This window comes from Hipposideros armiger, unplaced genomic scaffold (genome assembly GCF_001890085.2).
Source record: "Hipposideros armiger isolate ML-2016 unplaced genomic scaffold, ASM189008v1 scaffold_113, whole genome shotgun sequence".
NCBI classification, from domain to species: Eukaryota; Metazoa; Chordata; class Mammalia; order Chiroptera; family Hipposideridae; genus Hipposideros; species Hipposideros armiger.
The window spans coordinates 580847-604738 of NW_017731463.1; the positions used below are offsets into that span (position 1 = coordinate 580847).

Sequence of the window (23892 nt, forward strand, 5' to 3'; positions counted from 1 at the left end):
TCTTAACCAATGTGCCACTTCGCCGGCCCTCTGTTTCCTTCTCTCTTTTCTCTCACATCTTTCCCATCCCCTACAGGCAGAAGTTGTTTTCAATCCTTTATTTTAATGTATGCTGGTTTCCATTTTTCATATCCACTATGAGACTGTTTCTTCAGGCAGGGATGATATTGTCTTCTCATTTCTGAATCCTCACCCGCAGCACAGACCTTAGCATATGGTAAACACTCGTTAAATCTATACACCTGAAGGCTTCCAGTTAAGGAAATAGTTTTAGTATCTTAGTGATATCATGGAGATTTTTACACTGAAATTTAAAATGTTCAGGAAAGTCTACCACATAGACTCACTCATCAGGCGAAAGTTTTTAAGCATCCCCATTTGGAAAGGGTTATTCATTAATGCTCTGTGAGAGAGGAGTGCACACTGGGGTCTGCTTTCCTGCCTAATAGGCTCTGGTGTTTTCAGCACCATCTCAGTAGCCAACACAAAAGTTATTTGCATTGTACGTCAAATAGCGCATGCTATTCTACGACGCTGACTTAAAGCTCTATTTGTAGTGATTGTATTCAACTGCAAGTAACAGAATACCTTATTAATGGCCTAGATAATTCAATGCCTACTTGTCTCAAATATGGAAAAGCCTGGAGAAAGGCAATGTCTACCTTAAATTATATGTTCAGGGGGCCGTCCAGGTGGCTCAGTTGATTAAGAGCTCACTCAAGAATGCAAGTTCTGAGCAACAGGGTCACCGGTTCATTTCCTGGCCTGAGCTGAGCTGCCGCTGAACTTCCAACAGGTGGCAGGATGGCTCAGAAAAAAAAACCAAAAAAAACCTGTTCAATGTTAGCATTTCCATCTTCACTGTTACTATTTTTAGCACATTGGCTTCCATCCCTACCCAGCCTTATTACCTCACGGTTGCAGGATGGCTACTGCACCACCACGAAGCATGTCCACATTCAGGGCAGTAATTAAAGTACAGGAGCCAAAGATCTTCTCTGTCTTTTAATTCTGAAAGAGAAGTCTTCACCGGCAGTCTTTTCCTTACTTTTCATTGGCCCCTTACCCGTTGTCACTCAGATATCCATCACTCATCAAGCGAAATGAGAGGAAGATGACTAGTTTAATTCATCATGATTCAACCCTAGACTTGCGCAAATGAGCGTAGCCTCCCTTAATGAAAGGAATCTCTCTACCTGTTACCTCCACACACAAGAATATTGTTGAATGAAAGAAGGAGGGAGGGTGAGTCTTTGATGAGCAAAGACTGCATCAGTATTACTTCATTATTGTCAGATTGGAAGGTGATTGGACCTAGATATACTAGAAAAAACAACAATGAAACTTGAGGCTAGGAAGATTCTAGAAGTATTATTAACCAGCTATGGGAACCTGATAATTACTCAGATTCTCTGGACTTTGTGTCCTATCTATAAAACAGGAGAAAACTCGCAGAATTACTGTGAGGACTGAATCCACATGGCCAAGCACTGCGCCCCACATGGCTGGTGTGCCCACAAGACCCAGCTCTGCTGATTGGCCTGGGTGCAGGGGACTCAACTTGATAGATGCTTCTGTGTCCTTGAGTTTCAGTCTTCATTTGAATCCACTGGTGACATTGTTCTTGGTACAGATGAAGCCGAGTCAGGCTAGATATAAATTAGATGCTTTTGAAGTGCTGAGTATGTATTTAAATAGTCAAAGGTGGAATACCTAGGCAATGTGTTTATTTAAAGAAAGGGGTAAAGTGCTCCCAAAACATAGCAGCTCCCATGTTGCTGAATCATAAAAGCCAAATATTATTTCGATATGGGGAAAAGAAAGATTTGTACAATCAAGATGTAGAAAAAGAAATTTTAATTTAGGGACCAATGCAAAACGAGATTTCTTTTGAGTCTGAAGTCCTCGGATAACATAGCTTTGATAAAATAAAGTGTTTTGTTCATCAGCAATGACGGACATTCTGTTTAATAAAATCATGAGTCTGAAGGATAACAGCATCATGCTTCACGTTAGTGGTGACCATCCTGGGCCCTTCACCAGTCCTTTCCTTCTGACAACTTCTTCCAAAATCTGGGTTTGCACTGGGTCATGGAAAGACATGGGGGAAGTCTCTCAATTTGGAATCAAGAATTGTCTGTTCCCCACCTTGTCAGATACTCCTACTAATAAAAAGGATCAGGAAGGTTTTCCCTTTACAGAGGAATAGGACACCATGTACCACGCAGGCATTTATTTCCTGATGGTTACTCTGGGATGGAGAGAGGGAGGGATTCGGGGAGGGGGATTAGCTCCCTTAAACCTCACTGTGCAATAGTTCTGGCACCCTTCATTGGGGACATAATCAAGCTCCATGGAGAAAAAGAACCTGAAAGAAACCCAAAAGCCACAAATCTCCCATGTATTCTTTATATGAATTCTGTCTTTTTGGAGCGCTCCTGAATTGAAACTTGGCAATAAATGCGATGTGATGTCCCCTCCTTATCTGACAGTCTTCCTCATCTGATCTAATTTGGGATCATGACCCAAAAAAAGCTTAATATTTTTAGGTAAGTATAAAAAAAAGAATTCCGATTAGTTTTGGGAGTTACTAAACTATCAAGCAATAACTTTATCTTTGATATCTGTATTACTAATCCAGTAATACTTTATATTTGCTATTTTTAAGTAGTTTGAATTGGAAAGTTGTCCTACTTTGTTTTTCAAGAATATTTAAACTGCACATTGCATGATTAAGTGTTACTTTCTGAAAAGTACTTATTTGAGAACCTCCAGATATTCTTTTTATACTTAATACAATCAGTTTTTTTGTTGTTGTTTTGTTGTTTTTGTTTGTTTGTTTGTTTTATTGGAGAACAGTGTGGTTTTGTTCCAGGACCCATCAGCTCCAAGTCAAGTAGTTTTTTCAATCTAGTTGTGGAGGGCGCATGCGGGGATCGAACCAGCAACCTTGATATTATGAGCACTGCACTCTAACCAACTGAGTTAACCGGTTCCCCAGAGACAGCTTTTTAAGATGTGCAGGACTGTCTGTGAAAAGTTCATGATTCTACCCAGATGGGAGAGTTTTTTTTGTTTTGTTTTCAAACATTATTCAAAAGAATTCTGCTGTGAAAAGGTTTAAAAACACATATTATCTTTTGTAAAATGAATAGAGACGTGTCCTGGGTCTCCTTAATCAGAAAATACAATTTGGTCTTTACTTGTACTTTTAGAACTTCCAAAATCCCAGCACAAAACTTGCTGTTTTCCTGGCTGGCTGTGTAACTATGGCAATACCTTAGTATATTTGATCAAGATTCCTCTTTGGGCTCCTGGTGAAAGGAAGCACAAGATATTGTAAAACAGTGTAGCACAGGATCATGTGATGGATACATGTGTGGCATTATGCAAGTCATTATATAATCAGTGGAAAATGGAGAATTAGACCCATTGTAGGGAGGAGGTGAGGACAAGAGCCTGAGTGTTCCGGCTGCTGCTAGTGACAACAGCAGGGAAGAAAGGGTTTCTGTTCAGTACAGGTAAGTTTATAAGAAGAGATTTGTAGGAAGGATTGACTTGGCTCTGGTACCCTGATGCAACATCTCAGCTCTCAAAGCGCTTTGAACTTGCCTCGGTGTTTGTAGACCTGAAGTTCTATCATGTTTCATGCATGTTATAATAAGAGAAACCTGATCGGTTTTGTACAACCCTGCTTTCTTTTGTGTGTGATGTATAGTTGTTTCTCTGTTCATTTTCTCTGTACTGTCTTCTCTGTTGAAAGGGGTACCTAATGGTGACTTGGCATCTGTGGACATTTCTCCTGTCACTTCCATAGCATCATATCAGTGGCTACAACCACAGACCTTGGAGCCAGACTGCCTGGATTTGAATCCAGGCTCCAGCTGTTCCCAACTTTGTGCCTCGGTTTTCTCATCTGTAAAGTGGGGATAATAATAGTTCCTATCTTATAAAGTTGTTAGAAAGATTATAGAACTCATGATTGTATAGTCCTTACAGCTATATTTAAAACACAGTGAGCATTATATAAGTGTACCTTTTGTGTGTGTGTGTGTGTGTGTGTGTATCTTAAAAAAATTTTTCAACATAGTACCAGTTATTAAATGGGAAAATAATGTAAAGGATTGTTCAATATATTCTCATCTCTCTCAACATTGCTATTCAGAACTAGATGCCATTCTCCATGTGTCCCTTCCCCATTGGCAAAGGGCAAGCCCTTCATACAATAATATGAAGGGAGGGATGAAGAAGAAGAAATGGAAGGAGAGGGAAGGAAAACTCAGCCCCTGGGAAAAGATCTGCTAAATGAGGACTGTCCTAGGGGACTGACCGTACAGTGCAATGGAAAGTAATGTGTCCTTCATCCATGAACTTGAGCAGTAATTCTCTCAACTAAAATTTTTTGACTGTCTATGTAATACATGGTACTGTTTGTATTCTAGAAAAGTCTACAAAACAGATGGTTGTGAACAATGGAAAAATAAAAGGCATCCCTAGGGATGAACAAGGGCTCACCCAGAGAAAGCAAAGCCAAACCAACATCATCTACTTGATCAAAGAGATGAGTGGAGTCAAACACTGTGCATCTTGATTTCAGAAAGACATGTGAAAGTTTCTCAAGGCACTGTGACTGGACACACACACACACACACACACACACACACACACACATAGAGGGAGGGGGGGAGAGAGAGAGAGGGAGGGAGGGAAAGAAAGGGAGAGAGAGAAGGAGAGAGGGAGAGAAAAGGAGAGAAAGAGAGAAAGAGAGAGAGCACGCACTTAAGAATGCAATGAGATGGGTGTTTCATGAGATCAATAGCTGTAAAAAAGAAAGCTAACATTATTCCATAAAACTTTGCTCTGAAAACTGTGCTATTTGGGGTCAGATAGTTAGAATCAACTGAAGTGCCTTGAAGACTTCAGATAGATAAAACATTAGACATGTCACATTTAAGTCAGTAAATATTAATCCCCAAATTTGGACACAGTTTTTAAGGGAGTTAGGGGATAGGTGGTGCACGGAAGTGAAAAAGCACAGCCTCTTCTGTTCTTTGAGCAGACAGGTTAAGGCTGTTCAGATACAAATGAAGGCCAGAAAAAAAACTAACAAGCCTTTGTAGGAAGCTAACTGTGTTCTAGGTTTTATGGAAGATATCGGCAACCATCTTGAATCCTTCCGTTTGTTGCAGGGCTGTATTTCTGGACACCCATATAATATGCCTTTTGCCAGTTTCTCTTCTTAAGGGAAATATAAGAACCACAGAGTTGGGTCTGAGCTGTGACCATCCACTCCACTATTCTGCTTAAGAGCAGAAATCAAGGGGTACCTCAAGCAAGACCATATCCTTCAACTCAAACGTATGAGAATATTGTCTACCTCTCAATATTATAAGGACGTCATCTCAAAACATAAAATTGAACTATCAGACTTGATATTATACACATCTTGGAGTTCTACACATTTTCAGCTTTTAACGATTCTTGAAGTAATGAGTGACAAACATTTACTCTATGCTGATTAAATGGCATTTTTTATGTAATTCTAAATTCACTCCCATCATCTCCAAGAAGGCACCTCCACCACCTTCTCCCCAATTCTGGGTTTTAACAGCGTCTGGCTATAAATGTTCTGTGTTTACCCTGCTTGTGCCCTTTTGATTTTATAGACTTCCGTCAGCTCCCTCTTCCACATTCATCCTGGCAGACGAGGATTTATATGGCTGTAACGGCCCCCTCCCCACCGTGATCATTTCCACTGCCTCCCTCTGGCCTTTCTCCAGCATCACGGCAGGATCCTGGCAGAGCAGTGACAAGGACCGCACGGCCCTGCTGTGGGAGGGTGACTGTGAACCCGTTGGTTTGCATACAGTGTTTTCCTGATAGCAGCTCAGGGATTTGGGTTTGGTTCAGAAGTGACTTGGCCGTGACCCACACGCAGTCCTGTGATTCCTCTCCTTAGAGCCACAATTACAGGGGGTGCCAGGTCCTACTCATTTTGGCCTTTTTTGTCCAACTTTTCCTTCACCAATTATAAACATTTTCAATGGCCATATAAAGCCCTAGCCTTAAAGGAGACTCGGTTACTGGTTCAGAAAGGTGACGTCTCCACTTGAGGCTCCAATTCTGTTCCTGTTCCTTCCAAAAGGGCAGTTTAACAGTATCCTCTTGCCACTTGTCAGAAGGATAATTGGACAATGTTCCTTTCCTTGATACTTACTAATCAGTCTTGATTTATAGATTTGTTTTTATTTGTTTATATTATAATGTGAATTAACTTATTAGCAGCAAGGCCTTCCACAGCACATTTGAACCTCTCTAAATCTTTCTCCTTCCTGGATAAATATTTGGCGAAGTAATTTCTAATGTCTTTTTCACTTCTATTTTTCAGTGGTTGTAGTTTAGTCTTTTTCCTTTCATTGCTTGCTAGATTTGCATACCAAATTGTTAGTTAAAGCCAAACGGCATTGCATCCCACAGTTGTCTAGCATTCCTGTTGTCTCCTCAGTCCCCTTTTCTCTTTCCAATTTGCCATCTGTCAGTTTGCTGACTTGGAAAGATGCCCCCTGCCCGTGTGCCAGCTCTGCAACCTCTCAGCCAGGCTCACAGCCCCTCCCGTGCGATTTGAGGGTCTTCGTGTAACTATAACCAGGGACGCAAAGGAAGCCTTCCAGCCTCTGGGGTGTGGTGGCTCCCCTGGAACGCCATCAAGTTCAAGGCCAGCATCCTCTTGGCCCAGGATTATAGATGAGCCCCTGTGACTTAGTTTAGGAGTATTTCATTTGTATAGATCAGGTGAGATCATGGGATGGGAAACCGTGTAAAACTCAGTTACATAACTTTATGAAGTCCAATTCTGAATTATGGCTGCGTTATTTTAAATTGATTTTGGAATTTAGCTGAGATGAACGCTTGAGTATTTAAAAATAGAGCAATAAATCATTTAAGCCCCTGGCTTTCTGTCTGCCCGCATGGGGACCACCTAGATAGCTTGTTTTCTTTTGTCACAGTCTCACTGACTCCGCTGTGCTCTGGAATCTGCCGCTTGGTGTTTGCCCAGTTCCTTTCTCTTCTTTCCTATGAGGTTGGTTTCCTTCCTTCCTTCCTTCCTCCCTCCCTCCCTCCCTCCCTTCCTTCTTTCCTTCCTTCCTTCCTTCCTTCCTTCCTTCCTTCCTTCCTTCCTTCCTTCCTTCCTACTTTTCCTTGTGATGTCCATCTGATTTCTTATTATCTCTGCTGATATTTTGTGGATTTCTCAGCTCATTTTTGCCTTGGATGATGACTTCTCTTTATCCCACGTGCATGAATTAGCTCATATGGATGAAGGTTAGTGCCTTCATGAAAAAATGGGGACTAAACTGATTGTAGAAGCAGTCATTACTAGTCGGCTATGGTTTTTGTTTTAATCTTCATGGGAAGGTTTAGTTTGTAGATCATCCCTGTTTGGCACTTAGAAGCCTTTCCTATTGTGTGTGTGTGTGTGTGTGTGTGTGTGTGTGTGTGTGTGTGTGTGTAAGGGTTTAAGTAATCTTAGAAAGTAAGTCCAAGTGCTTTCATGATATTTCAAACATATTACCTCAGGTTACTTGTTTGGGTGTGCTGTACGTTAAGGGGTTCATCAGCTGCACATCTAACTCACTTCTTCTGTTTGCTCTACAACAGCTTTAGCCTATAGCTCTCCTGATAGCCATTGAATTACAGGGGGACTGGGCAGCGCTTTAGTCAAGATGCAGTCTGATCTGATTTCATTTTTAAAGCCCACCCTAAGAGCCCTCCCTCCTCAGTTGTGTATAATCCATTACATGAACACTTTCTGACCACCCTGCTAGGTTATGGTGAGGCAAAAGTGAATCATAATTATTACCGACACTTGTAAGTACTGTGTGCCAAGCACCATCCTAAGCACTTTACATTCTGCACTTCATTTACTCCTCACGACATCCCTGTCATTAGGCAAAGGAGACAGCGCTGTGTGCTGACCACCTTCGGGCATCGTTTAGCACAAGGGAAGGCTGGGTCAGTGCGGAGAGGAGAGAGCGCAGGGGAGGAGGTGGGAGAGCAGTATGCCAGGTCGTGGGAAGTCATGTAGCTAAACAGGGAGTTTGAAGTTAGAGGGAGCCTTTGAAGGACTTTAGGTAAGCACATTCAACGATAAGATTTGTCTTTCGGACAGACCAGTCTGGCTTGAAGGTAGAGATGGTGGCAGAGGACCAGAGAGAAGGCAGGAAGACTAGTTAGTAAGTGATTGCCATAAACCAGGAGGGACGTGAGGACAAGAGTCAAATCTAGGGTACTGGCTCTTGTGAACAGGTGAATACACGGTGTCAGATAGAGAACGCAGGAGGACTGGTGGGGAAGGAAAGACGGCGAGTTCCGTGTTAGATCTCTGAAGTCTGAAGTGCCAGTCATCGGATCATGGTGTTTTCCAGGCAGCTGAAGAGCCATGATTGGAACTCAGGACCTCTGATTTGAAGGAACGGAGTCCGGCCTTGAGGTGGCTGGTTAAAGCAGGGCATCCCCGCAATGGAGTAAAGCCATTCGCACAAGGAGTGAGAAATCGCAGGGCAGGCATGATGTCGAAGCCGTGTAGAAGCTTGAGACAATCCTGCAAGGAGAAACGAAAACCAGGAAAGAAACACGTCTTAGAAGCCAAAACAAGATTTCCCAGCGGCAGGAATGATCAGTGAGCAAGAGTCCTGAGAGAAGTCAAATAAAGATAGAAGAAGGGCTGTTAGACTCAGCAATTCAGAGATGGTTGTGACCTTGGGAGTTCAGTGGAGGGACACAGACAGATGCAGACTGTGGTGTGATGCTGGCCCGCGCAGCGAGGACGTGGGAGCAGCTCTCCAAAGCCACTCTTTTAATGAGAATAAACTGAGTTTACATTGCAGCTCTGTCATTTACAAGTTGTCTGATGTTAGGTGACAGCACACTTTACTCACAGGCCTCTAACATATAAAGTTAATACCATGTATCACAAAGAACATTTGAGGGATTAAATGTGCCAATATAAGCAAAAAGATTTTACATAAAAATAAGCTATAATTCAAACACAGAAGTGTATAACATATGTAAGTATAAGTTATATTATATAAATTTAAAGTACATTGTTAATGTGAATAGCTGTTATTTTTACCGTAATCCTTAGATTAAATAATTGTTATTTAATTCCCCTGAATCTCAAGTAGGACATATATTGTAATATTGGGAAATCAGACAACCACTAGGCTCTAGCAAGTGGACTTTTTTACATTTTTCATTTGAATGAGCCCACATGAAACACTCCGCAATACATGCTAAATCACCAAAGAAAGATGAAATTTCATTTGATTACTGACTAAGTATATTTTATGCTCTTTTAATTCTTTGAAAGGATATTGATTATGTGTCAATTACGGCGATTCTAGCTGGCATAATTGATGAACAGTACTGGCTTCTATTTCGCTTGTGCAGGAGCCCACTCTGGGTTCCCCACTTAGGCACTTCTGCCTTGAGCAGGGATTAGAGGATATTGCATCCTCTGGTTCCATCACGTTCAGGCCTGGTTTCCACACTCATCCTACCGGTGTCTCCACTGCAGCCATTTGAAAGAGAGAAGAACATTGGTGGTGGAAGTTGCTCTGAGCAGGCCTGCAGGGTTCATGTTACTCTGCCCTTGTCCCCTGGTTGCACTCAGACCCTCCTAAACAAAGGAGGCTGGAGACTGTTATCTCACCTTATCTCATCATACGCTCGAGAGGAAGACAAATCAGTTTGAGAAGATCAACCAGTCTGTGCACAGAATGTAAGCGATAAGCAATGGGGCATATATTGGGTTGTCAGAAAAGTTATGGCGCATTTTTGCAATGAAAAACATAGAAAAATACGTCATGACGTTTCCGACAACCCAATATTTTGACTGTTGTCACCCGGAATGCCACCTTCCCAACCAACCACACTGAATAAATATGCAGTTCGTTCCAGTGTTGTTAACCCACTAGTTAATTAAGGATCACCTAACATAAATATCCTTTCTCAAGCCTAGCAATTACGCAAACCTAAACAGAGGCAAACATAGAGCTGTTAGTGGGAAACCAAAAGATGAGTTATCTGACCTCTTGACCTCTAGTTCCTAAGTCATGTTACTCTCCTGGAGCACAAACCCAGTGGAGCTGAGACTGGACCATGCCTCAACATACAGCTTGATTGACATCAGAGGCAGTTAAAGTGTAAAGCCTTGTCAACTGCGTATTTGTACAAAAGGTGTAACTTTGGGAAAGAACTGTTAAAAAGAAAATGTACAATGAAAACTAATTTCATTATTCAAAACTAATGTAAAGGTAAACTGTTTTGTTTTATATTGAGTTTTACTAGTAAAATTCCACACACACACACACACACACAAAATCAGAAAATATCTGCAAGAGTTGCTCCTGAAGAAAACATTAGTGTATTCCTACAACTTGATAAAATCAATAGAATTTCTGTAAAAGGGGCACATTTAGCAATTTCAGTAATATCATTAAGGATCTGCTGAGCCAGGAGAATCGAGAAGAGTGAATATGTCGAGTGTCTCTGCCTCTTTAGCATCTATAGAAATGCTACTGCTGGCATTTCAGTTTTTCTAATCAAGTTGATGTTTTGATATCTGAGGTAATAATACATTTTCCCAGCCATCCTAAGACTTGCTTCACCTTGGAAGCTCACAAACCAAACCTAAGGCCCAGTGTGATCTCTGCCAGTTCTGAGAGTGGGAGGGAGAAAAGGAAAAAAAAGAGAGAGAGATTATTTCTTCCACACAGGCGCTTAGAGGATATGCAGAGGAGGAGTCAAGTCCTCGTGGATGAAGAGCCTATGGATTCAGTTGTAAAGATCAGAAAATGATGAAGATGGGGTCACCAGAGTCACACTGGGTGGGTGGGCAGGTACAAGAAGGCTTACAATAGTGCGTCTCTAAATGTGTGTGGTTAGTCTCGTAAACCCTGCTCTGAGGACTGGTTTTAAAAATGAAGCGGAAGAGTCCTGTGAGAAGGAGGGGCATTCGGGCAGGTCAGGGTACAGAAGAGGCTTCCTCGCTTCCCCTTCTGCGCCGTCTCACTGTCGCCACTGTCCTCAGCTCGGGCTGTCTTCCAGCCTCTCTCTCTCTGAGCTCCTGGGCCAGTGGGGCATTAAGGCTAATAGAAAGAAAACCAAAAGCAAAACTACATCCTGTGCCTTTTTTTTTCTCTCTCTCTCTCTCTGATTTTTACTGCCAGGATCATGGAAGAGAAAAAGCTCTGCTGTTTATTTGTTTGTTATGTATTATTGGGTACCTACTATGTGCCAGATTCCAGGGGAACAATGATAAACAAGACAGACATCCCTGTCACTGAGAGCTTTAGGTCTGTTCATTAAAAAGTTTCTGAGAATTAATGAATTTAGAATTAATATCCAGACATCAGCTGAAAAAAGTCTATCTGCCAGGCTCTGGGCAGAGCCTTAGAATAGAGACAAAATCACTTGAGGCTTTTATGCAGGTCCTGGTCAACACAAGCCCTGAGGAATTTCAATATTAACACGCGTTTTAATGTTTGCAAATGGATATTATTTTATAAAATTTCCCTCATGTTCAACAAACTATAAGTAAGATGACTTATTTAAATTTATTGTTCTTCTTTTGTTTGTAGCAATTTGTTAAAAACAAAATGCATTCATCCGAAGCTATAGGATGTTAGGAATTGAGTGGATTTTAAAGATGGTAAAGTTCAAGGCTCAGATAACTGGTTCTTTCCAAGGGTGCTCATATAGCGAACCACAGAATCAAGTTTACAACCTAAGCCTAGACCTTGGGCTTAAGGTTTGTTCATCAAATTACAGTGTTGCTAGGGTCTTCAGTAAATTAGGACATGCTTGAATGACACAACTATGATTTGCATTCCACGGAAAGCCCTAGTCTGTGTTGGTAAATGGCCTCATTACAGATGCCATTAAATAGAAAATAATTACCTTACATAATGCAAGTGTCAATAGAAAGACAAACCCTGAACTTGCTGACTGCCCTTTCTGGCTAGAGAGAGAATTTGACTTGCCTCACACTTATTTTTCATGATACACAACAAATGTGTTTTAATGATTTCTAATTACTTGTCACATACTTGGATATTGCCCCAGTATTAGAATATGAATTATTGAGCTTCAGCAAAACACTGCTGTCTTGTTTTTCCGGCCTTTTAAAATGAGTAGTCATTCTAAAAGGTATTGTAACACCGATTTCTTAATTCTCTAGGGATTACTTTATAATTGTTTGTTTTAATATAGTTTTCTATTTTATTTCAAGAGATTAAAATTTTCATCTGCCCCTGGAAGAGTGATAAATAAACTCGCTGTGACCTTCTTGCTTTTCATGGGGATGGAAACATCAGGAGAGCACTGGCCAGACCACCCCTTGGAGGAGAAATCCGTTGTAGGAGTCTCCTCCAAGTTAGCACAATGCCAGGAAAACATGACAAGGACCATACCCACATTAGGGGCTTTTTGAAAACTGATGGTATGCAATAAGACCATAAATTGGAAGTCAAACAAGTCCTCAAAACATCGGAAGTGTTACCTAACTGCTCAGGCAGAAGAATGAATCCCATCCGATTAGGAGTCATGGAGTGAAAGCATATAGGTGCTCTTATCTTTTGAGCTTTCGATGTCTTCATTTCATCTGCTAGGATTAGGCAGCGAGCCCCATGAGGTGGGAAATCGGCATATCTCCTCAGGTTTTCTTTCTTCCCCCCACCCCCACCCCACAACTTTCTGTGTAAGAAATGAGCAAATGTGTAACTTGCAGGAAATGAAATGTGAACTTCCCCCTCAGGTTACCGGCTGTCAATGGTTTAGGTCAGAAAATTTGATTTAATGTACAGCAACTATTTCTGAATAGAAAATATAGAGATTACAGTAAAATAAGAGACATGCCAGGTATTTGCTCTCACATTTCTGACTGGAGCAATACAGAACACAGAATGAAATAAATAAATGGTAGTCTATCTGCTGTAACGACGGCTTGTACACGGTTAAGGGGAAAGCTCACAAGTATAGCAAACGCCTTAGCATTAACTTGAGTGTTGCCTCTTCCCTTTATTAGTTTGTTCCTTGTTGTCTTCTTCCCTTGCTATTAGATTTATTGTGTGACCATTTTATGACTGAAAAGGATGTATTAATAACAGGCCAGATTTCAGACATTAGAGCAAGGGCCACGGTGACAAAGAATCTGCCCTGTGTTTGCTCTGTAACGTCTGTGTTTTGCTTTAATTGGTGCCAGGTGGTCACTTGACCAATAAAATGTGGGAGTTAGGCTATTCAGAGGTTTCTTTCGGCTCTAATTCTGTGCTTTAAATTACTACCCTCTGAACGAGCAGTACTATTTCTATTTATTAATTTTCAAGTTTTATAAGATTTAAACTACTTCTAATATTAAGCAACTAATTGACCTCCATTTCATTATTTTTCTCCTTCATTCTATATTTTCAAGATGTTTCTGATCATATCAATTAACTTAGTAGGTCTTTTAAACAGAAGCATAGTCATTATGTTGGCCAGATAACAGTATTTAATTTGCTATCACATCTTTATAAATATCTAATATTGGATAAATTCCAAAATTGCTTATATTATTCATACATGAGGACAGATTATCAATCCATTAATTAACTCACATCTGTGAAATACCTGTTGATGTTCAAAGTCTTTACAATATTGTACTGGTTATTCTCAAGAGGGTACAGTTGTCTTTAATAATTATTTTGCCCTTTTTATGGGGAAAATATGTTAGTATATTTGCTGTAGCAACTTTAATTCTTTTAACCAAAAGTTAAGAAAGTATTAGCTTCTATGGTATTAACTTATCTAAAATCCTTTGACTGGTTGTTGAGTAGCCTTTTGAAAATGAGCTAGCATAAAAAGTAGGTGGAGAATAATGGAAATTTTTATTAATGATCCTTAAAAGCAATTTTTCTTAAGATCACCTAAGAGAATATATGCCTTTGACTGATGTGACTAACTTTTGTTCACCAGTAGAGTTTAATCGTGTTGAGTGACTTGTGCAACCACTGGTCACTTCAACCCCTTACACAGTTAGTACCTCAGTGTCTCAGGAGATGCTTCCTGAATCATCTTGTGTGAAGTAAGTCTTCTCTATGCTGTCAAAGTTGATGTCTTTCAGTTCTTGTTAATCTACTAAGTACATGCTGACTGGAGTCAAGCAGGAGAATAAAGATGGTAGCCTTTCTCTTAATTTTTTCATGTGTTTCCACCATCCCACAAAATGCTTTATTAATCTGTGATAATGATGCACTTTTTGAATGGATTTACTACAGCCTCAGAAAAGATTCCTGATTCTTACTGAAAGTTGGTCATCTTTGCATTTCATGAACAGAGGACTATTTTTTCCTTCAGAATTAAGAGGATCACATTTTGAAATAACTGGAAGTTTTATTTGCTTATCTAGCAGCACATTAGATCTTGACCCATTCACCTTAGTTTGAAGAGAGTATCAACTGTCGTCTCGACACGCAAAGGTGGAAGGGGAGTTTATGTTGATATTTTTACATTGACTGTTTTCACTGACATTTACATTCTGGCATGGGAACACTAAAGATATTTCTTGGACTCTTCTGGCTAAGTATATTGTTAATTTTGTCGAAGAAATGCAAAATGTTGAAAATCGTATTGCTGTTATAGTTTATTTTAAGATGTGTTAATGACTGCTTTGAACAAATAAGTATTAAATATGCACCTGATGGGACCTCCTCTTTCTAGGAGCGCATCCAAGTGATGGTGTTTTGATGTTTTCCTCATTTTTTCATTATCTTTTCCATTAGAGTTGAAGAAAGAAAATAGGCAGAATACAGAGAAATGGGAAGGAAGGTCGTCACAGAAAAACAGAAGTGGGAAACAGTGATTTTACCTGTATGTCACAAGGGAGAGAAAAATCCCAATATTTTTTAAGAGGTAGTGGTCTCAAAATGAATATACATCACCAGAGGCCCTTTCAGATAAGCAGAGTTTCAGTGTAACTTTCCAATTAGTTCATCAATAGTGAATGGAAATATTACGGAACAAGGACTAACTAGCTGTCCCACATACATAGAGGCCAATGCTATGACACTGGCTTTTGAGGGGGGTGGGGGGAAAAAGGCTTCATTGAGAAGTCAGCCAGCAAAGAGACAGGAGACAAGGCTCAAATCTGTCTCCCCAACTGAGGGCTTTTGGGCTATATTTAAAGGAAGAGGCAGGAGAAGGTGTGCATAGCCTATAGAATTATATTATTTCACCATAATGAGGGCTTAGTGCACAGGCACTAGGGGATCACAGCTTTTCATGCATTGCATGTCTGAATTTGGGGATTTCGTATGTGGTCTGCAGTGGATTTCGACCCGGTGACATTGACAGGTCATTCTGTAGTGAAATCTTTTCTGTGCATGTGTCCGACTGCATGATTTGTGGCCTTGTTCTGTTATCTCTGAAAAATAAGTTGGTATCTGGTTAGAAACAGGACAAGGCCAGTTTGGACCGGTTCTGTGGTTACAGAAATAGTTCAGTTGTGTGGGCTCCATGTACATTTTGGTGCAGTGAGGTGCACGCTTAGACCCGAGTACTGGCAGATGCCTGTGGTCAGAGCGCTTGGCTGATCCACCTCTCAGAGGCTTTCTCTCGGTCACTGAAAACCGTGTTCCCATTGTCCCTTCTTGACATTCACCAAATCATACTCTATAATATATTTCGTCTACTGTTGTTTGTAAACAAAATGAATGAGTTCATCGACTCTATGAATATTTCACCCGACACTACATTGATAGATTTTGCAGTCAGAGTAAGACAAAAGGTCTGAATTGCTCTAAACTGTTGGTTTAAAATATGAAAATGGTTAGGCCTATTTGCAGGAATAATTGAGTTATATAATGGAAGCCACTTTATATGGCTGTTTTCAGCATGTGGCGTGCCCACAATGCAGTAGCAGTTTGTGTGATGTGCCTCATTCCTTTCTGCTTCTTTTTGCTCGACAGCATTTTAAAAGCTGTGTGTTCAGTGCAGTGGTCATTTAAAAGTGAGGTGATATGGCATTGATAACAAATCACCTGCTTTATGCTCACCTTTATGCCTAATATGCACCTCAAACTTAAAAAGTCCAAAACCAAAGCCCACATTCCCACACCTCCAAAACAACTTCTGTCTTCTGACACCTCCTTTTCTCAATTGCTCAGAGCTCAAACTTTGGGCTCGGGCCCGTTTCTTTCCTTCTCTCCTGCTCCTGTGAGCTTTATCTTTTTAAAAAGCACAATACCTGACCGAGTCTACCAGCCTCACACCTACTTCCCAGTCCCATTAACCATCGAGTCTCATCTGGAGTATTTTGTTTCTCCTCACTGCACTCTCTGCTTCTGTCTTTGAAAATGCAAGTCCTTCCTGCAGTTTCTCAACATGGCAGCCAAAGTGATTCTTACAAAATGTAAGCCAGATCGTGATACTCTCATTCAGCAGTCTATAATGGCTTCTCCTCTCCTCCGGGGCAAAGACCAGAGTCTCTGCTGGGACCCGAGGCCCTCGGTGACCTGTTCTCTGCTGCTTCTCCAGTCACATCTCCTACTACCAGCCCTTCCCCGACCACCTGGCCCACACTGGCTTCATCTCCATGTCCCACAGACAGCAGCCATGTGCTTTTCTGGGCACCTGGAATGCCCTTCCTGCAATTGTCCTCATGACTTGCTCTCTCCTCCTTTAGATCTCTGCCCAATATCAGCCTATGAGAGAGGCCCCCTTTGACAACCCTACATAACTAGCCCTCCTCTAGAAACTCATCATTTCCTTCCTCCTTACTTTTATTTACTCTTCTTCATGGTGTGTATTACCACCTGAAGTACATATCTGTTTAACTGGCCAGATCGCCCTCCCATTCCAGAATGTAAGCTTCCTGATGGCAAACACTGTTTTGTGGACTCTTCTATTCCTAGCACATAGTGCAGTGCATGGCACACAGTAGGCACTTCATAACTATTTGTTAAACGAGTGAGTGATGCAAGGCAGAAATCTCACCCTGTACAACATCAAACTTCTCAATGCTACATCATCTCGGAAATGCTACATCATCACAGAGAGAAATAGCTCTGTGAAATACCAAAGAGCAAGGACTACTTCGTGAATCTCAGTGGGCACGCTTCAGCAGGGAGAGAGACTGTTCTCGGCATAAAAGCCATGGATGGCCCAACCTGGCATGATGGGTGGTGGTCAGAGTTAGAGGCAGGTCAATGGAGAGATGGTCAATTCTATGCAAATGCCAGGCAGACAGTGGGAGATTTCTTTGATCCTGGGGAATAAAACCCTCAGATTCTGATATGTGTGTTCCGGAGGTATTTTTATGAAGTATTTGTTTGAAGGTGTTGGAGTGGATGAATAGCTCAAAGTGAGAGTGTAGCTGAAAGAAGGCAGAGACTGGCCCTCAGGAAGTGACTGCGTTGAACAGACACGGTAAGTAAGGGGTCCAGCCATGAAAGGAAACACGAAAGAGAAGAGCCGCTATGTTGAACAGAAGCAGAAGAGCAAGGTACCAAAGGGAGAGATGATGTTAAAAGACAGAACTGTTTCAAATATTGAAGTAGAGGCTTGTAGAAGACCTTTCAGAAGGCCACTGGACTTAAGAGATCAGTGGTAGACTTCGAGCAATTTAAGTGGAGAAGGGGGCTAAGCCAGATGGAACGGGCTTAAAAGTGAGCATGTGGGACAGAAGGGTGGCTGGTACTGATAATATGTTTATGAAGTTCGGCAGGAAAGGGACCAAGACATCATAAATGCCATCTAGGAGTCGGCCCACAGTGAGCCACCTTCCTTTCCAATGGGTAGGACAGACCTCCCTGTCCCCTCCCTGAGTAGGCAGCCTCCTCTTAGAACCTTCAGCCCACCCTCTCAGATAACCTACTGGTTCTATTGTTACCTTCCTCTTCCTGTGCCTAGGCCTGCAAATGACCCTTTGCCACCATTGTCACTTTTAGTGACACTGTTCTGCTTGTAGACATCAGGAGAAACTGTCAGGTTGGGCTTTCGTTGACTTTTTGCTTTTTCTGCCTTAACGTTCTTACATAACAGTACAGATCCTGTTGTCTTCAGGCGAAAATGTCACTCTGCACAGCATCAAACTTCAGCCGCTTGACATAACCCTGTCTGGGGAGGAAATAAGGGCTGTATGACATATGGAGACACATTTATTCCCTCACGACTTCCAACAAACCCATGAATTATTAGCAGCAGAGTCAATGAGAGCATGTCAGAAGCTTGAACTGCAGACAGGTGTCTGTAACATGGACACCTTATTATGCGCCTACAAGTTGCCTTCAGAAAACTGCTTACTGCCAGCCTTGTTCAAATAGGTCTTTACTTCTTCCTCACACCAGGTAGTTTATTTTTCAACAGTAATATAAATAGGAATGTAAGAATAATGTATTAAAACACTGAAGGATTTTTAATAGGGCTGGAGATAGGGAGGGAGGGAGAAACGGAATAGAAGGAAAGAGTATTAGAGTCATTTGCCAGGATCTCAGGGTTAAGATCACTAATCCCCTTTACTTTCACATCTCTTTAAATGTGGACAATCTCTAAAGAATAGCTGAGTAAATTTCTAATGGAGCAGATGACAGGTTCCTGTGGGGTCAATCATTGCTGCTCTCATGTTCCCAGTTAGCAAACCCTCAAGAGAAGGGGATATATCAACGTTATCTCTGTGTTCCTCACACTAATTAGCACAATGTCAGGCTCTCATTAGATGTGCACTGAATGTTTGCTGATTTCATCAAACTGAATCATAATATGCTAGCTCCTAAAGTTCCTGGGAGCCCATCTAGTTCAGTGCTTCTCAGCTTTAACATGCATACTAATCACCCAGGGATCTTGATAAAATGCAGCTCTGATCCTCTAGGTCTGCAGTGACGCCTGATTCTGCACTCTTCGCAAGCTGCATGGTGGTGGTGGCGGTGGCGGTGGTGGTGGTGGCAGCGGTGCTGGCCCCACACAACAGCAGGGGTCTGTCTGATGGAATGCACCTACCACTGTGGAGAACTAATCAAAGGTCATCTTCTGAAGTGTCAAATGTGGTTGAAGATAAGTCAAACTCTGATTTTTAAAAAAATTTTTAAACAAAATTTATTATGAAACAGAATTCAACATTTGATGAGAATGTGAAAAAAAAAAGTAAACTAAAAAAGTAAGAGATGTAATGGCTTTTTGTAGTTGAGATCTCCCCCTCTTGGTTACTCTCCCATTTGGCCTCCAGGGGACACAATAAGATCAGATACTGTTAGGGTACTTTACAGAAAAAGTTTCAGAAGCACTAATATAATCCTGATGAGGAAATGAGGAGCCAGAGATGTTCAAATAGCTTGTTAGCCTAATAATAACATTGACAACAACTAACATTTTTGGGGCTCTTACTATGTATGAACCAGGCATGGTGCACAATACATCTATTACCACTGAATATTCATGGCAGTCTTCCAAAGTACCTTTTACTGTTGTTTCCATTTGGATGGGAGGAAACTGAGGCTTAGAAAACCTGGGTAGTTTGTCGCAGAATACACATCTATCTTACATCAAAGTCCCTGTGTCAGCTATGATGTTTCAGGGCCCCCGAAGTAAGTAGAGCAAGGGCTAGATAGACCCAGACCATCTCACTTCTGTCCAGGACTCACGGAGAATCTGAGACTGTCTCACTTCCATCCAGGATTCTGTGGAGAAGCGGAGACCATCTCATTTCTTTCCAGGACCTGGTGGTCCATTTCACTTCCATCAAGGACTTCGAGAAACTGAGACAAAGCAGGTTGCTGCATTTGGCAGCATTTAGTGTTTCCAAAGAGTGCCTTTGAAAATTATAGAAATATGCCTATATGAATCTGGATAGGTTCCAGGTTCATAGACAGTCAATACTTTGTCAATAATGTGCACTTTTCCTGCCAAGAAGCCATCAGAGTTAAAGCAAAAGAGTGTAATGAGCTTTTATAAATTGCATTACTAGGTGACTGTTAATGGTTGTCATTCCTTACACAAACAGAATTTTTAAAAGTAGAAACTGGATTGTATAAAGAATGTATTCTCTACTACTGTGCATTTCCTCTCAGCATCAGACAAAGCTTTTGTAATATTTTTCCATGATTATGACACTAGTACGTTCATGTTTGTGTTGCCAAATATGCCCTGAGCTCATCGTGGGACAAGAACAAATCTGCCCTCTGTCCTCAGATCTACCTGGTAACCAAGAGCAGGGCAATTTCTCTGCTGCATCGCAGCCCTCTCTTCTACAAAAATAGACTAAATTTGCTCTGCTTCTTTATAATGAATCCTTGACATTTCCAAAAGTGAGAAACTCTGGATCATTTCTGTGAGATTTTTGTAGAGGTTTAGGTTTGGATAAAGTTAAACAGTTTTAAAATTATTCAATCTGAATCTCTGAGACCATTGGTGGATTCCAGGGTAAGCCGAAGCCCTCACATTTTGTATATTATTAGCATATTAACATATGCTAATAACCATTAGACATAAGCTAAAGAAAAAATATTATTCTGAACCACACACTAGCATCATTTTGCAAATTATTTCTTACTGAGGGCTGAGAATATGTAAAACTTTAACACAGTTCATTAAGCAAGAAATACTACAGGAGCTGAAAAGACCAAGTGGTGGAGCCATTGAAAACAGGACCATTCCTGTCAGTTACATGCCAAGGTCCCACCTAACAGCTCAGCTGAGCCCTCATGGTTGAGCAGGGACAGGAAGCAACCCATAGCACTTGTGAGGAAACAAGGCTGAGGATTACAGGACTCACTGTACATGTAAATGGCTCATGTAGTCATCATCAAACCTCAGTTTGATTTGATTTGATTTGATTTGATTTGATTTGATTTGATTTGATTTGATTTGATTTGATTTGATTGAGAAGTACAGGGAAGTGGCCCCACAGGGAAACATCTTCTCTAAGTGAGGCCTCCAGTTCACCATATGCAATCTCACGCTAGATCTTGCCATAGTCTTCCCATGGATTTTAAAACACAAGTACCCCTGAGAAGGGTGGCATGTTAAGTTCCCAATGTCACAGTGTGAAGACACTTTGGGACACTGCCTTCCTAGGATAACAGAGGGGAAGGCTGCGTTTCCCTAATGAGCAGGAGGTGAGGAGATACCCACATGTCTCACCTTCCTGCCAGTTTTGGGCAGGGCACCTTCCCCCTGTGCAGTCTACTTTGATGGTCCATTATTACAACACAAGCCTGACATGCGGCAACAAACTCAAGAACACTGTCCTGAGAGCACATCCTGCAGCTGAGTGTAGGTGCATGTTTGCTGGTCATTTACCAGCATGGTCGTGGTGGGAAAATGGAAAGAAACGGACTTTAAAAACACAGGCAAGCATCTCTGTCACTCCCTTCAAAACCACACATCGGTTTTTCACATCCTTCTAAAAGACACACGTTACCCAGAGAGCGTGTTCTATCTCCGTGTCAGGCAAGCGTCCCGGGAGATGCTCTCCATCATCAGCTGCAGCCGATACAAAGAGCTTGGAATCCCCAGGGGTGCCTGGTCTCAACGCATCATCCTCACTCATCATCGACGTTGTGATCACTCCAGTGTCAAATTTAATCACAGATTAAATTCTTGAAGATCAAATTTTCTTATGATGGATTTTATCGTTTTAGCCACTACAATCAAATCTGAAAGGCACAGGGTCGGCAATGATAACTAACAAGTTCAGAGACACAGACAGGCTAAGAGTATGCACCATTGGCCGAGCAGAGCAGCACTCATCCACTGAGCAGAACAGCAGGGCACCTGCCCTGCCTCTCAGAACAGCCCACTGGAGGTCCCATAACTGCCTTAAGTCACAGCAGCGTTTGTCTGAACTTAGCTCTGCAGACGCAGCCCTGGACAGAGCAGCGGACCAGTATTTTGCTCTTCTACAACTTGCTAGACTTACCAACCAAATCAATATGCCTTTCAACTTCGGTGGCCAGAGGATTTATAGCTTCCAGAAGCATTCATGGGAGGGAGGCAGCATACCCCCTCTCAGGGAACATTTTTCTCTCCTCGGTGATGACAGCTTTATGATTTCACTGAGAAAATTCATGGAAGGTGCTTTTACAAAATCAGCTGTCTTTTCAGATATTTCTAAGGTTGAGGGCACGGGAAAGAGGTACCATATTATGAAGTATAAGCTGAATAAAACTCAGGAGTGAAAAATGAGATGTCATACCATGAGAGCAAATGGACTTTTTTCCCCTGGATTCATCCTATCGCATGCTCACCTGGCATGCATTGTGTTTCTTTAGTCGTCAGGGACCCCAGCATGGAAGCCACTCTTGCTGTGTTCAATCCTGTGCATTTTCTGTTTGACACTGTCTCCTGGGACATGCCCCAAGTTAGTGGCCTTCGAGCCGCATTAGTCCCCTTTAGCATAGGTAGGGGGCCCACCTCCTGCTTCTTAACTGCTGCAAGTCTTGCCTTCATGTGGATCAGCACTGCCTTTTGTTTTTAAGGGTGTTTGCTCTGCAGTTGGGTTTCTAAGAGCAGCAAGATGATGTCGACCCTGACCTCCATAGCACCTTTCCTGCGGACACATGGACCACGGGGCATGTGCAAGTTTGTCCCCAAAACCTATGACTCAGCTTGAGCTAAATGCAGTCCCTTCATCCTAATTGGGGCTGAGGAGGCCGCTGAAGCTAGAGCTATTATTTTTCAAAATCTTCTTCCCCCAACCTCTCACATTGATCTTTCTCTCTCTGTGTCGCTTTGTGCTCATAGGCCCCTTAATTTCTGTCTGCCTGACTGTGATTTTTGCAAGCTTCTTTCTTCTCTCCAAAATGTTATCTTTTATCATGTCCTTGTATTAATATTTCTACTATTTAATCTCTTCTCATTTTCCCTGAAGATCATTAACTCATTTCCACCTCTTTTGCCTCCTCTATTCTGAAATCATGCTCGGCTCATTCCCTTAACGCTTAGATTATTTCCGTTCTAGCCCTAAAATAAGCCACAATGATGAGAGTAATAATTACTACATGTTGAAGCTGCTATGTTTCAGGACACATTGCTCTGCGCATTTTACATTTCGCATCTCATTTAATCCCCGCAAATGAGAGGATGGTATCATGACCTTTTAATTGATTCGATTCAGTGAGGTTCATACAAAGATTAGCTGACAGAGCTGCTGGCCCAGCACAGTTTATATGATGCCTGATGTGCGAAAAGGACATGGCTTGGTTAATTATGAGCTATAACTCATAGGCCTCAGGTGAAGCCTGACAAACATTTACACCATTTCTCTCAGGGCCATTCACTGACCCGTATCCATTGATGTAGATAAACCCTTTTTACTGCAAACCTATCGATAATTACATATTGACTGTCTTAAGTTCGTAACTTTAGGTATTATAGGTAGAGATAGTGAAGGGTTGGGGGAAGGAAGAGAAGAGGAAGCAGCCGGGAGAGAAAAAAGGAGAGAGAGAAAAAAATTGGCTTCTGTACGTTGTTAAGCCTCTGCTCCAGCTGAGCTCCCCCAGAAACCTGGGGCCATGATGACAGGTGACAGGAGACATCAGGGCCATGAAGTGGTGAGGCAGGAACAGCCGACTCATCTGGGTGCGACTCACCCTTCCCTGTGAACCTGGAGGGGAGTGCTCCCTGTTATGCAGCAAACGACACATTTTTAAACTGTGAAGTTGGTTTACCTGTGCCTAGAGATTGACAAGGTTGGTCATCAGTCAACATGTACAGCATGCTTATGTAGTTCCAAATCACATGACCTTGACACAACCAGCATGGAGCACTTTCCTATGGTCCTCTTCCCCTCAGCTGTAATATTACCACGCAGGGGATGCCAAATCCATCATGAAACCATTAAATTGGTAAAAAAAAAAA

The 23892-nt window shown here is 41.7% G+C and overlaps 1 protein-coding gene across 3 annotated transcripts in view; it reads left to right on the forward strand.

Annotated features, from left to right (window-relative positions):
- The window catches only part of CHRM3 (cholinergic receptor muscarinic 3), a 307699-nt gene that overhangs the window by 166742 nt on the left and 117065 nt on the right, over positions 1–23892 (forward strand). Inside the window, exon 1 of one of the 3 annotated variants that reach the window (XM_019647549.1) lies at positions 19038–19057. The exons of the other annotated variants lie outside the window; for them this stretch is intronic. The gene's annotated coding sequence lies outside the window, so the exon portion shown is untranslated. Of the gene's footprint in view, positions 1–19037; positions 19058–23892 lie in introns of those variants that run through there. 3 annotated transcript variants of the gene reach the window in all.